Source organism: Bos taurus, chromosome 8 (assembly GCF_002263795.3).
Source record: "Bos taurus isolate L1 Dominette 01449 registration number 42190680 breed Hereford chromosome 8, ARS-UCD2.0, whole genome shotgun sequence".
Taxonomy (NCBI): Eukaryota; Metazoa; Chordata; class Mammalia; order Artiodactyla; family Bovidae; genus Bos; species Bos taurus.
This window is the reverse complement of record NC_037335.1, coordinates 20652309-20668270: the sequence shown is the minus strand read 5'-3', so window position 1 is coordinate 20668270 and position 15962 is coordinate 20652309.

Genomic DNA, 15962 nt, shown 5'->3' with positions numbered 1-15962 from the left:
TTCCGAACCTCAGTAACTTTCCATGGTGCCCAAGATCCAATCACCCAGGGGACAGAGTTAGGGACATAATTTGGCATTTGCCTGATTGAGTTTTCTGAGAACTGGTTCCAAAGACAGCCTTCTCTTTATAGACCAACAGATTGTTTTATATAGACACAGAGAACGCCAAAATGATAGGGCAACTAAGTGTTTGATAAAATGTAAGATGCCATATATGTCTACAGACAATCCTGGGGAGGATTTTTGTTCATGTAAAGGGAGAGAGATACAGGTCAGAATTATCCCACATGGATGCTCTGATGTGGGTTTTACTTATAGAAATGTTCTAAAGGTGAGAAATAGCAGTGGAGTAAAGGTATAAAACCTGAATGCAAACATGTGACATCTTGCATAGCCAGCCAGAAGAAAACTCCCAGGGTTTTAGGATTGAATATTCATTTCTCTGACAGGAGACATGCATGAACATCCTATCCCAAAGGAAGCAAGGGTGGGCCCGGGGGCCTCGGGGAGACCAAGGAGTCGGTAAACCACAGCAAAGGGAAGTGAACCACAGAGTGGGACAACAGTCCCACAGGCCCCGGGGAGCTGGCCACCCTGTCAACTACATCTTCACCACAAGTTTTAATTGAGTCTTTTGAGGATTTTCTTTTTTCCTTGTGGAGATACATCCTTGATTCTATCATAGCAGTTAAGAAGGAAAATTGAGTTCATTTTAGAATCAACAGCTGAAACACATCAGTTGCACAAAGCAAAACGTGTCTTTCCAATTTAAATCATCATGTAAGAGTTTGCGTCATGTCTGCTGGATTACGCCTATCCTGAACCAGCTCTCTTCCAGTTTTCCCACTACCATAAATGTCATCTTTCCTGGCATCCAAACCTTAACCTGCCTTCCCTTTCTCCTCCATTTTCCTAAACCAAGCCCAAAGGTAGAACACTTGCCTTATAGACTGCATCAGTAGCAGGTGAGTTACCTGAAGAACTAGAAAGTCAGCAAAGGATTACAACAGCATCAGTTAAGAGTCACTTGACCTTCACTATTTCCCTCTTTGCTGCCTTAAATGCTTGTGAAAGAGAAAAAAGGGGGAAAAAATTAAATAAACAGAACATGCTCTTCTTCACTACAGTCACATGGGCTTAGGCTTCTGGGTCTAAGATGAAGGGAGAGAAACAAATGAGACAACTTTTAGATTTAAGTTAGCAGAGTTTTGTTGTAAAAAGGCCCAAAATGCAATGGAATCTTCTTAAAAGGTTAACAGAGGACAAAAATGGAGTAAACAGGCACTGCATATTTAAGATAGTGACTAGAAAACAGTAAGGCCTTTTGGTTTATACGCCACTGAATTCAGACTGATCAACAGATTATATTGTTATAATTTATGCAACAAAGATAAAGCCTAGGCTAGTGCAGAATATGCTTTGGAATCATGTAAGTCTGGCTTCAAATTCCATGTCACTTTAATACCTGAGTGAACTGGATCACGTCACATCTAGAGTGTTTTTTTACATCTATAAAATGAAATACCATTCCCCTAGTGCACGGTCATCATGAGAATTACTCGATGCTGAGACAGTGCATCTGGAGTAACTAGCACAGTGCTGGACACAACAGGCGCTCAGTGAATCATTCTATCATCATCACATCTGATTACCTAAAAGGTCTGTTTCTCTCATTTGCCCAAATCCAAATGCTATGAATTTTCTTTAGGTGCCAGCCATCTCTTTATGAATCCATCCCTAACTACCATAGTGGATAATTTTACTCAGGGATTTGAAAATGATTGATTGTCAGGAAAAGGAAAGGTGGACATTCAGTTCTGCTCCCACAGGGCAATTTTATATAGACATAAAGAGAAACAGATTTTGGGTTCACTATCTGAAATAGCTTTCCAACAATTTTAAGTCAATCAATAACAGATTAGACATCGTGAACTCATCTCCACTCTAAGGGACGCTGCTGAGTACTGACACGTGACAGCACACCGAGCCTCTTTGGTTCCTGAAAACGGGTTCAATACTGGTTCTTAAACTTACCAGTGGCAAGAACTCGGCCAAGTTGCATAAGCCGAGTCTGCTTGCTTAATGTGAAAATAAGTGTTAATAGTACCTACCGGGTCGGTGTTGTTCTGAGGATTAAATGTTAAAAGAACCTTCCCCAGTCCACTACCGAAAAACAAAACAAAATACTGCCCTGACCTCTGGGGACCAAGGTAAGGGCAGAGGCCTGTCGGGCTCATAAAGTCTTAGGAAAAAGTTCAGTTCAGTCCTGTCCGACTCTTTCCAACCCCATGGACTGCAGCACACCAGGCCTCCCTGTCCATCACCAACTCCCGGAATGTACTCAAACTCATGTCCATTGAGTCAGTGATGCCATCCAACCATCTCATTCTCTGTCATCCCCTTCCCCTCCCACCTTCAATCTTTGCTTTTAAAGACAAAAAAAAGAAAAAGAAAAAGCAAACCCTTCTCACACTTGGAACATACTCTCATGGAAACCCCCAATAGCAGACCGCATTACCATACTATCCCACATCCAGTGACTGGAGAGCAGGGTCATTTTACAGAAGGGATGAGATGATACTATGCAAGTTAGACGATGTTTCCTTTCCAGAACTGTGAGTCTTTTGTTCTTCTGGGCTTCAGGCATCTTTTTATATGGTATAATCCATTAGGTATTATCAAAAGTTCCAGGCATGTTCAGATGTTCTATACCAACTATTTGGAACAATAGTGTTCTCTGTAACATCTATTATCAATATGACAATCTACCAATATTACCAAGATCCTACATATTTTCCAGCTTTATTGAATGGTATCAACATATAGAGCAGTGTGTATGTTTAAGGTATACAACGTATTGATTTAAGTTTTTATTTTGATTGCAAATTAATTAACCACCACTGCCTTAGCTAACATCTGTACTATATCATCTAATTAAGATCTACTGTCCTAACAACTTTATATAGGTATATAATAAGTATTAACAACTATCATCATGATGCTGTACATTAGATTCCATACCTTATTCATTTTATAACTGGAAATGTATACACGTCAACCAACATTTCCAGATCCTTTCCCCCAGCCCTAGCCACTGGTAACCACCATTCTAGCCTCTGTTTCTATAAGTTTGGCTTTTTCAGATCCTACATATAAGTTATATCACACAATATTTATTTCTCTGTCTTATTTCACTTAGCATAATTCCCAAAAGGACCATCCATGTTATCATAAATGGCATAATATCCTTCTTTCTCATGACTGAATAGTAATCCATTGTACTCCAAATCAAATCAATTTGATAGAATAAGTATACAAGTTTACCTTTCAATATAAAAAATCCTTTGAAGTGACAGAAAAAAATTTCATAAGAATTAATCCTTCATTCATCTGACAAATCACTACTGCTCTCTGGCTGTGCTCTAGGTGCTACTGTGGTGAAGAGGTTAAGCAAGGTTCCTGATCTCAGGGAGCTTACAGGTCAGGGTGGGGGAGGGCAAGAGAAAAAAATACAATAAACAACATAACTGTAACCAAAGGTCTATACTACAAAAGTAATTAAACAGAGTAACTATGGTTGAGAGTGACTGGTAGGAGGGGTTTGGGGAACTGCTGCCCCTATAGCATGCAGGAAATCCTTTTCAGTTCAGTTCAGGCACTCAGTCTCGTCCAACTCTGTGCGACCCCATGGACTGCACCATGCCAGGCTTCCCTGTCCAATACTAACTCCTGGAGCTTACTCAAACTCATCTCCATCAAGTCTGTGATGCCATCAAACCATCTCAGCCTCTGTCGGCCCCTTCTCTTCCTGCCTTCAATCCTTTTGGAGAAGGTATATGTGGCTTAGTGGTAAAAAATCTGCCTGCCAATGGAGATGCAGGTTCCACCCCTGGGTTGGGAAGATCCCTTGGAGAAAGAAATGGCAACCTACTCCAGTATTCCTGCCTGGGAAATCCCATGGACAGAGGAGCCTTGGGGCTACAGACCATGGGGTTGCAAAGAGTTGGACACAACTTAGAGACTAAACAACAACAACAAATATGTGATCTGAGACTTGAATGATCCAAAGATACAGACTTCCAAAAATCTTAGAATATTCCCATAGAGGAAGTAGTTCAAACGTCTAGAGTGGTCTGAGCTTGGTCCGTTCAAGTAACAGAAACCCCATTCGTAAGAGTGAAGTGGCATCCATGAACCAGAAATTTTGAAGACTGTCTAGTTTAGAGAAAACAGAAAGGACTGGATTACCAGAGAGACAGTTACAAATTTTCTAAAATACATCAGGTAATTCCCAGGTGATACTATCTGCAGTGAGGAAATATGAAATACTAGACAAAAGTAACAGGCAAGATACAACACAATGTAGAGCAAATACCAGCTGAGGAAGTGCAAACTCATGTCATTCCAATGACTCACCTCTGAAGTTCCCCTGAAGAAATTGTACATTGCACTCACTCAAGTCCTTTCCATATTTCTCTCTTACAGAAAGGAGAACTATAAGAGAGATTCTTCTAGACATTCCTTCCAGGTGCACAATTCCAATATTCCAATGATAATATAAAATTTCAGCAACTCAATTAACTTAGGTAAGCTGTTTCCTGTCGTAAGTTGAGGAACAATCAAATTTCATAAGGAAATAACTGGACTTATATAAAATACGTTTTACTAATATTTATGAACCTACTAAATATTCTAAAGGAGAAATTTTGCAGAGGTTTCAATTCTAAATATTGTTTTTTTCTTCCATTCTTATTAATATATAATTGAAGAAATGTCTATTTAGTTCTTTGGCCCATTTTTTGATTGGGTCATTTATTTTTCTGGAGTTGAGCTGTAGGAGTTGCTTGTATATTTTTGAGATTAGTTGTTTGTCCATTGCTTCATTTGCTATTATTTTCTCCCATTCTGAAGGCTGCCTTTTCACCTTGCTAATAGTTTCCTTTGTTTTGCAGAAGCTTTTAAGTTTAATTAGGTCCCATTTGTTTATTTTTGCTTTTATTTCCAATATTCTGGGAGGTGGGTCATAGAGGATCCTGCTGTGATGTATGTCGGAGAGTGTTTTGCCTATGTTCTCCTCTAGGAGTTTTATAGTTTCTGGTCTTACGTTGAGCTCTTTAATCCATTTTGAGTTTATTTTTGTATATGGTGTTAGAAAGTGTTCTAGTTTCATTCTTTTACAAGTGGTTGACCAGATTTCCCAGCACCACTTGTTAAAGAGATTGTCTTTAATCCATTGTATATTCTTGCCTCCTTTGTCAAAGATAAGGTGTCCATATGTGCGTGGATTTATCTCTGTGCTTTCTATTTTGTTCCATTGATCAATATTCCTGTCTTTGTGCCAGTACCATACTGTCTTGATGACTGTGGCTTTGTAATAGAGCCTGAAGTCAGGTAGGTTGATTCCTCCAGTTCCATTCTTCTTTCTCAAGATCGCTTTGGCTATTCGAGGTTTTTTGTATTTCCATACAAATTGTGAAATTATTTGTTCTAGCTCTGTGAAGAATACTGTTGGTAGCTTGATAGGGATTACATTGAATCTATAAGTTGCTTTGGGTAGTATACTCATTTTCACTATATTGATTCTTCCAATCCATGAACATGGTATATTTCTCCATCTATTAGTGTCCTCTTTGATTTCTTTCACCAGTGTTTTATAGTTTTCTATATATAGGTCTTTAGTTTCTTTAGGTAGATATATTCCTAAGTATTTTATTCTTTCCGTTGCAATGGTGAATGGAATTGTTTCCTTAATTTCTCTTTCAGTTTTCTCATTATTAGTGTATAGGAATGCTAACAAACACATGAAAAGATGCTCAACATCACTCATTATCAGAGAAATGCAAATCAAAACCACTATGAGGTACCATTTCACGCCAGTCAGAATGGCTGCAATCCATAAGTCTACAAGCAATAAATGCTGGAGAGGGTGTGGAGAAAAGGGAACCCTCTTACACTGTTGGTGGGAATGCAAACTAGTACAGCCACTATGGAGAACAGTGTGGAGAGTCCTTAAAAAACTGGAAATAGAACTGCCTTATGATCCAGCAATCCCACTGCTGGGCATACACACTGAGGAAACCAGAATTCAAAGAGACACGTGTACCCCAATGTTCATCGCAGCACTGTTTATAATAGCCAGGACATGGAAGCAACCTAGATGCCCATCAGCAGATGAATGGATAAGAAAGCTGTGGTACATATACACAATGGAGTATTACTCAGCCATTAAAAAGAATACATTTGAATCAGTTCTAATGAGGTGGATGAAACTGGAGCCTATTATACAGAGTGAAGTAAGCCAGAAAGAAAAACACCAATACAGTATACTAACGCATATATATGGAATTTAGAAAGATGGTAACAATAACGCTGTGTACGAGACAGCAAAAGAGACACTGATGTATAGATCAGTCTTATGGACTCTGTGGGAGAGGGAGAGGGTGGGGAGATTTGGGAGAATAGCATTGAAACATGTATAATATCATGTATGAGACGAGTTGCCAGTCCAGGTTCGATGCACAATACTGGATGCTTGGGGCTGGTGCACTGGGACGACCCAGAGGGAGGGTATGGGGAGGGAGGAGGGAGGAGGGTTCAGGATGGGGAACACAGGTATACCTGTGGCTGATTCATTTTGATATTTGGCAAAACTAATATTGTAAAGTTTAAAAATAAAATAAAATTTAAATTAAAAAAAAACATAAAAAAAAAAATATATATATATAATTGACATACAGCACTGTGTTAGTTTAAGGTATATATAAGACACATGGAGATTCAACCAGTCCATTCTAAAGGAGATCAGTCCTGGGTGTTCTTTGGAAGGACTGATGCTAAAGCTGAAACTCCAATGCTTTGGCCACCTCATGCAAAGAGCTGACTCATTGGAAAAGACTCTGATGCTGGGAGGGATTGGGGGCAGGAGAAGGGGACGACAGAGGATAAGGATGGCTGGATGGCATCACTGATTCGATGGACGTGAGTCTGAGTGAACTCCGGGAGTTGGTGATGGACAGGGAGGCCTGGCGTGCTGCGATTCATGGGGTCGAAAAGAGTCGGACATTGAGCGACTGAACTGAACTGAATAGACATGGGTTTGATACCTGGGTTGGGAAGATCCCCCGGAGGAGGAAATGGCAACCCACTCCAGTTATCTTTGCCCAAAGAATCTCATGGACAGAAGAGCCTAGAAGACTATAGTTCATGGGGACATGACTGAAGTGACTTAGCACACAGAGTACAATGAATATACAAAACTGTATATAGAGTGAAAATGAAAGAAGTAGAAAAATTTTTTCCCTTGTGATGAGAACTCAGGATTTACTCTCAACAGTTTTCATATGTAATATAGAGCAGTGTTAATTATATTTATCACGTCCCTAGTATTTATTTATCTTTATACCTGGAAGTTTGTAGCTTTTCACTGCCTTCATCCAATTCCCCATGCCTCGCAACCCTACCTCTGGTAACCACAAATCTGATTTTTCTATGAGTTTGTTTGTAATACAACATAGTGATTCCATAATTCTACACATTTCAAAATGATCACCATGATAAGGCTAGTTACAATGTAACCATATAAAGATTTTGCATAGTTATGGACTATATTCCCCACACTATTCATTATATACCTGTGGTTTATTTTGTGTTGAAGTTTGTACCTCTTAATCTATCTCACCTATTTCTTTCCTTCCTGACCCCTCCTCACCTCTGGCAACCACCTGCTGGTTCTCTTTATCTACAACCGTTTGTTCTTTTGTTTTTGAGATTCCACATATAAGTAAAATCATACAGTGTTTAAATGTCTACCTCTTCACTTAGCATAATAGCCCCTAGGTCTATCCATGTTTTCACAAATGACAAGATTTCATCCTTTTTCATGGCTAATATTCCTTTATATATATGCCACTTTTCATCTATTGATGGGCACTTAGGTTACTTCCATATCTTGGCTATTGTCAATAATATTGGGATGAACATATGTAAGTATTTTTCTAATTAGGGTTTTTCTTTTATTTGAATAAATACTCAGGAGTGGAAGTTCTAAATCATGATAGCTTTATTTTTAAATTTTTGAGAAAATTCCACAATTTTTTTCATGGTGGAAAAGAGTGCTATTGGTTGTAACTTTTTAATCTTATTGACTTGGGCCCTCTTTTTTTGTTCTTTTTTTTTTCTATTTTAATCTTTCTTCTACTTTATTCAACATATAATAATCTTATTTACTTACCTTAATGCTATACATATTACATTAAGAAATCATATATCTTTTCATTTGAATAAAAACTGATTTTAAGCATGGTTACAATTCTTGCTACTAACTACTGCTACAGCAATATTGCATAGTTTACTAATTGTAATTTGTTTTTTTATGTTTTTTAAACTGGAGGACAATTGCTTTACAATGCTGTGTTAGTTTCTGCTATACAACAGTGTGAGTCAGCGCTAAGTATACACATATCCCCTCTATCCCAAGCCGCCTCCCGCCTGTGCAGGTCCTCACAGAGCCCTGAGCTGGGCCCCCTGTGCTATGCAGCAGCTTCCCACTCACTATGTGTATTACACACGGTAGTGTATGAATGTCGATGCTACTCCCACTCTTTGTTCCAGCCTCTGCTTTCCTTGCCGTGTCCACAGTCTGTCCCCTATGTCTGCATCTCTACCCTGCAGGTACATTAGTACCTTTTTTCTAGATTCCATATATATGCATTATTATTCATTTTAAAACTTGGTTTACCAATCTTTCATGCAGTGGTTTGCAGAAAACAGATGAGTTTCTGGGCTTAGTCATATTGCCAAATACCAGTATGAATGTGGGCAATCCATAACCTCTCTTTACATCAGATTCCTCAACAGAAAACTGGAAAAAATAATGTGTTCTGTGGTGTTTAGTCACTAAGTCGTGTCTGACTCTTGTGACCCCCTGTACTGTAGCCCACCAAGCTCCTCTGTTTATAGGATTTTCCAGGCAAGAATACTGGAGTGGGTTGCCATTTCCTTCTCCAGTGTGTTCTAGTTACCCCAAAAAATTATTCCTTAGAGCCCTAAAAATGTTAAATTATGAAGTTTTTACAAATAATATGTATTATTGAGATAGTCATCCATCTATTCATCGGAAAGTTTAAAATTCTTACTACATACAAAACTCTGAGGCAGATACTGCAGTGTTTCCAGGATAGCAAACACAGTCTCTGTGCTCCATACCATATAGAAAGGTAAGTAAGTAGTCAACGTTTCTGACCACCAAATAAGGATGCGTGGGAACCATTTCTGCTTTCCTAGATGAGAATGATGGCTGTTGTTAAATATGTTTAAGATATTTTGATTTTCTAAAATTCTACTTTTAGAATAACCCACCCCTTTGGGAGAATCTTCTAAGTGAGAAGTTATAAAGAGCATTTAGGACATGAGCCAATCTGGGAGAGTTAACCACAGGAAGACTTGTTCATTCCTGTAATTCATGGTGATTAGGTTATCCTGGTTCTGAAAAAAGTTTAAAGCTAAAAATCTTTTTCAGAGAGAAGCAAATTTACAGGTCCATCAAGAAGGGAAAACATTGGGAAAGGAAGATGCCACATTTTTCTGAGTTTTGTAATGGCATCAGCTGATCGAAATCATGGATTGGTATGTGGGCGTAGGAAAAAGAAAAAGGTATGGCTGTCACAGTGTTTTCAAGGAACAATTTCTGTGAGTCATAGTGACTGATTACTATGTGTAATGAATGATAGGGAACGTCAATAATGATGGAGTTTCCAAGCCTTCCTAAGTGGGGAAATGTTGGTGTTATTGATGAAGGAAAGGAATTTGGCATGCTGAGCCCAGTGTGGATGGAAGAAGGATGAGCTTAGTTTGGCAAGTGTTCATTTGAAGGAAGAAAATTGAACAGCTGAGTGTGAATGTTCGGCTGGAATTTCAAACAACACAGCTGGAACTCAGGTGAGAGAACAAGATGGAAGGAATAGATGTGAGTATCATTTGTACAGACATTATCCAGGAAGCTGACAGAACTTTGTAACAGCAGAAAGAGCCCAGCAATCAGGCTGAACTTTCAGATATGCTCAGAGTTAAGGACAAACAGAGAAGAAAAGCCAGGGGGTAGAGACAAAGATCAAGCAAGAAGGTAGTGACTTACCTTGGAAATGAGTAGAAGGTATTTCAAGGTTTCAACATAGGTGATGAATATATCTTTGAGTTTCTTATTCAAGAACTGTGTCAGTAAAGACAAGATAGTACAATTTTGGAGTTTGCTCTGGATACCAAGATTTTCTCTCAAGGTGAAGGAGAAATACACAAGTTGTGCTGAAATACCTCTATGAAGAGGGAGAGTCTGAAGGTGCCAGAGAGAGGGGGAATAAATATAGCAACAGTATCAGTCAGGTGGGGATGTGGCTTGAGAGAAAAATAAGGACACAGATTCCGCAGACTGGAGAGAAGAGGGATGAACATGATGGTTGAAACTGATAAAAAAAGGAAGGGAACCTCTGAAGTTGTCATTAAAATGGAGTAAGGAGTCATTTATCAAGTTAAAATGCATATTTCAAGAGAATTAAAGATTCTGGAGTAGACTACTGGTAGACATGTGGTAGGCCATCATCCACAGATAAGGAAAGGGACTTGAGCTAACTAGTAAGGGTTGATTTTGGTATCAAATATTTGTTGAGTTCCCTCTATGTGGCAGGCACATGTGCTTGAAGCCAGAATACAGGGTTTACACCTTTCAAGTGTAATGCCCTGTGACTCAGACTCAGGGATGTAGAGTCGAGAGAGAGGATTATTTAGAGTAGAATTGAGGACAGTATTGAAGAAAGTGCCAGGCAGGCGTCCAGAGGATTGTGGCTCCCATAAAATACTGTTTCACATTCTAATTCTTTTTCTTAAACTGACAAAACTCACCCCCCTCAACATTCCTCAAAAACTGCATTCAAATCTTAAATAACACTCAGTTCAGTGTTGCTTTTAAAAGGGGCTGCTGAGAAGTGAGGCAATGAAGCATTGAAGCTCCACATCTATCGATTTTATATATTTTAGTTTGGATCATGTGTGTATACTAATAAGATTTGTTTCGATTATAACAGAGTACTAACCTGAACTGACTTAAACTAAGGAGGGATTTAATGGACCAAATAAAAGTAATTATAGGAAGATTTGGTAGGAAGAAATATAGGAAGATAGGGCCTCTGGGATAAATGAAGCCAGGGATACCACCAGGGCATTCTCTCCACACTGTTCTGCCATGTGGTAGCTAGACTTTCTCTCTGTGCAGAGTGACATGTTCCTCAGTGGCCCCAGTCAGATGCAAAGTCTCATAGGAAGACTCGCTGTCTGATTCCAAGGTCAGGATTCTTAAAAGAGTGCTCTGATTGTGATAAGTCCTGGACATAGGGATTGTGGGCATGAGCACAGGAACTATGACTGTACTCAAAACATGGTACTGGCATAAAAACAGAAATACAAATCAATGGAACAGGATGGAAAGTCTGGAGATAAACCCACATTCCTATGGTCAATGGATCTACCAACAAAGGAGGCAAAGAATATGCAATGAAAGATAGTCTCTTCAATAAATGGTGCTGGGAAACACTGGATAGCTACATGTAAATGAATGAAAGTAGAACACTCCCTAACACCGTACTCAAAAATAAACTAAAAATGGATTAATGTAAGACACGATTCTATAAAACCCTTAGAGGAAAACATAGGCAGAACACTCCTTGACATAAATCACAGCAATATCTTTTTCAAGCCATCTCCTACCATAATGGAAATAAAAACAAAAATAAACAAATGGGACCTAATTAAACTCAAAAGCTTTTGCACAGCAAAAGAAACCATAGACAAAATGAAAAGACAACCTACAGCATGGAGAAAATATTTGCAAATGATGCAAGTGACAAGGGATTAATCTCCAAAATCTACAAACGGCTCATGCAGTTCAAGATCCAAAAAACAAACAACCCAATCAAAAACTGGGCAGAAGACCTAAAGAGACATTTCTCCAAAGAAGGCATACAGATGGCCAAGAGGTATATGAAAAGATGCTCAGTATCGCTGATTATTAGAGAATGCGAATCAAAACTACAATGAGGTATCACCATACACCAGTGAGAATGGCCATTACCAAACCTCTATAAACATATAAATAAATGCTGGACAGAATGTGAAGAAAACAGAATCCTCCTACACTGTTGGTTTGAATGTAAACTGGCACAGTCACTATGGAGAACTGTATGGAGGTTCCTTAAAAAATTAAAACTAGAGCTACCATATGATCCAACAATCCAGGATACATTCACCCCTTTGTACACTGCAGCACTGTTTACAACAGCCAAGACCAAGAAGCAATCTAAATGGCCACTGAGGGAAGAACAGGTAAACAGGTAAAGAACGTGTTAATACATGTATACAGTGGAATGTTACTGAGACATTAAAAAGAAGGAAATAATGGATTTGAAGCAACAGGGATAGACCTAGAGCTTGTCATACTGAGTGAAGTAAATCAGAGAAAGACAAATATATGGGATCACTTATACGCAGAGTCTTAAAAAAATGATATGACTAAACTACTTTAAAAAATAGAAACAGACTCACAGACATAAAAAAAAAAAAAAAAAAAACTGATGGTTATCAAAGAGGAAAGGTGGGGAAGGGGATAAATTGGGAGTCTGGGACTGACATATACACACTACTATATTTAAAACAGATAACCAACAAGGACTTACTGTACAGCACAGGGAACTCTGCAAAATATTCCAGAATAACCTAAATGGGAAAAGAATTTGAAAAAGAATATATATATATATATATATATATATATATCAGGCTGAACACCTGAAACATTGTAAATCAACTATACTAAAATTCAATAAAAATCAAAATATTCACATAAATAGTAGAATAGATAAATTATAGTCTGTTTACACAATGGAATACTATACAGCAAGGCAAATGTGGTTATAACAGCATGGATGAAGCCCACAAACACAGTAAGAAAAACTAGAAAAAAATAATATATGATAAAATTTTGCATTTATGAGGAACTCTATGATGTTGAAAGAGGAGCTTCTCATTGTCTAAGAAGGCAGGTACCAGAAAACTGGTAACACTCTGTTTCTTGATGCCAGTGGTGTCACATGGATGTGCTGACCCTGTGATAATTGAGTAAGCTGTACACTTCTAGTTTGTGTGCTTTCTGTAGTATATTACACATAAATGAAAAGGTTTTTTCCTACAAAAATGACTGTTAACAAGGGGATGGGAAAAAAAAAAAGAAATCCACTTGAGTTTAGTTTAAAGGTGGGTTATCACTACTGAAAAATCACTGATAGACTATCCTACCTCCTACTTCACAGACTAGGAAACAAATATTCACATGTATTCAATTCCTGATTCTGAGTTTCACAGATAATTAGTAACAGAGTCAGAACTGAAAGCTGTTCTTGAATGCAAACCAAAATCTAGAGCCTTCCACCAATCTGCCATGAAATACATGTAATATACATAAATATATGCAGATCCCCTAGCTCTGCGACCAAAGACTGCATTCAGTCATTCTTTCAACATCTATTACAAGGCAGCCACTGGACTAGGCTTAGGGAGCTCCGTCTCCTCCCTGCAGCACAGCGATACTATGACAGAAATATAAACGGGGTGAGGAACACACGTAGGGAGCTATTAATTACCTCCTGGGTGGATCAGGGTGTCTTCACAGACATATGTATTTATATTGTGTATTAGATATTTCACAAGGCAGATATTTAGGTGAAATCATGCAATACTGCTGGATTAGGCAGTATGACCAAACCGCACATGATCTCTGTGCTTCAGTTCCCTCAGCTGTAAAATGGGGACAAATTATGGAAGTTAATATATATAAAAGCTTAGGAAGGTGCTGGGCACACAGAGTGGGTACCAAGGATAAAGGGGGCTGAGAAGTCTGCCCCCATGGGGAGGAGTGTTTTATTACTGATGTTGTTTAGGACTGCCAAAATAGGTTGGTCAGAAAAAAGCAGAATCCATTTTTTGTTTTTAATATGTTTTTTAATTCTCTGTAGACAATGCAACTCCTTATCAGCAAGATCTGAAGCAGGTATTCCCACTGCCACACCATTCAACCCTCTACACTACCAGATGCATAGTAACTACTATATAAAGGCTAGCTGCTGTTGCTGCTGCTGCTAAGTCACTTCAGTCTTGTCCGACTCTGTGCGACCCCATAGATGGCAGCCCACCAGGCTCCGCCATCCCTGGGATTCTCCAGGCAAGAATACTAGTATTGTTATTACTTAGGTAAGGAAGGCCACATGTAGGAAATTCTCTAGAAGTGAGGTGGGGGTAGGGCTGGGGAATGAGGGGTAGGCTTTCCTCAGAGAGGAAATAGTGCATATGAAGGCAAGTAGGTGAAAAGATTATGTTCATTCAAACCATTAGCTAATACCTGTGCCAGGAAGCGAACTGGGCTTTCCTGAGGATAGCAGTTCCAACACTGGAAAGAAAAGTGAAGCACTGTGACTCTTCTCTGACAGCCATCATTAAAGGCCACTCGTAATTTCACATGAGATCCTTCTACCTTCACTTCAACATTTTCCCTACTCCTCAGCATTGTATGTGGTTGCCTTTCTGCTGGAGAGTTAAGGATGGCTTGAAGATATCTGCCCTTGAGAGTATAATTCTACCAACAAGCTATTTCTATGCAGTACTTGGTGTGCTGATGTGAGTACCTACTTTGATGATAAGAATAATCAACTGCTTTGTCTTTTAAAGGGTTCTTAATGCCAGCACTCCATAGTTCTTTCCGGTGAGTGCAATTAACAAAGGCAGGGACAAAGCCCAGTTAAGTAATTCATAAAAATACATCTACGGAAAGAAAACTTTAGCTTGGTTTTTCCATCAGTCCGTGACTGGGCTGCAACCAAGGTAAGGGGCTGCCTTACAGTGCGGACTGTCACACCACTGTGGGGCCCACAGCAGAGATCAGTCATCTTACTGAAGACCCACAGGAGTACTGTGCTAAGTCTCCTCAGGCTGCTATACAAAAATACCAAACAATGGGTGGCTTAAAGGGCACTGCTTTCTTGCTATGTCCTCACATGGCAGAGAAAAGGAGAGTGAGCTCTAATCCCATCACAGAGTTCCCCCTCATGAACTCATCTAAAGGTAATTATTTCCCAAAGGCCCCCACCTCCAAATACCATTGCATCAGAGATTGAGGCCTCAATATATGAATTCTGAGGACACATAGATTCCATCCACAGCAAGGATGAATGGTGGGATCATAACAATGCAGAACACCAGCATATCATATGGGTGACTTCCCAAAAAATACCCAGAAAACATAAAACTTTATTTAGATCAGTATTAAAAATAGGCAATAAATTTACTTTACCTTAGAGAGAAAATATCAACTGTAACTATAATCCTATATGACTCCTCCTAAGGAGGGGCTCCCCCAAACTAAAAAGTGAAAAAAAAAATAACAGACCAAATGCAGTAAGATTATCTAGAATGAAATAATAGGCCAAATACAATAATTTAGAACCAAAATCCAGGATCATTTCCATTGGAGACCATAGATTAGACAGAAGAATTTTTAATCCATGGAAAAAAAATTAGCCTGAGGTAAATACCATATGATATCCCTTATATCTGGAATCTAAAATATCACACAAATGAATTTACCTAAAAACAGACGAAGAACAGACTTGTGGTTGCCAAGGGTGAGGGGAGGCTGGGAGATGGATGAATTAGGAGTTTGGGATTAGCAAATGCAAACTATTATATATAGAACAGATAAATGGCAAGGTACCACTGTATAGCATGGGGAACTATATTCAGTATCCTATGAGAAATCATAATGAAAAAGATTATGTAAGAGAATGTGTGTGTGTGTGTGTATATATATGTATAACTGAGTTACTTTGCTGTACAGAAATTTACATGCAAATCGACTACACTTCAATAATTTT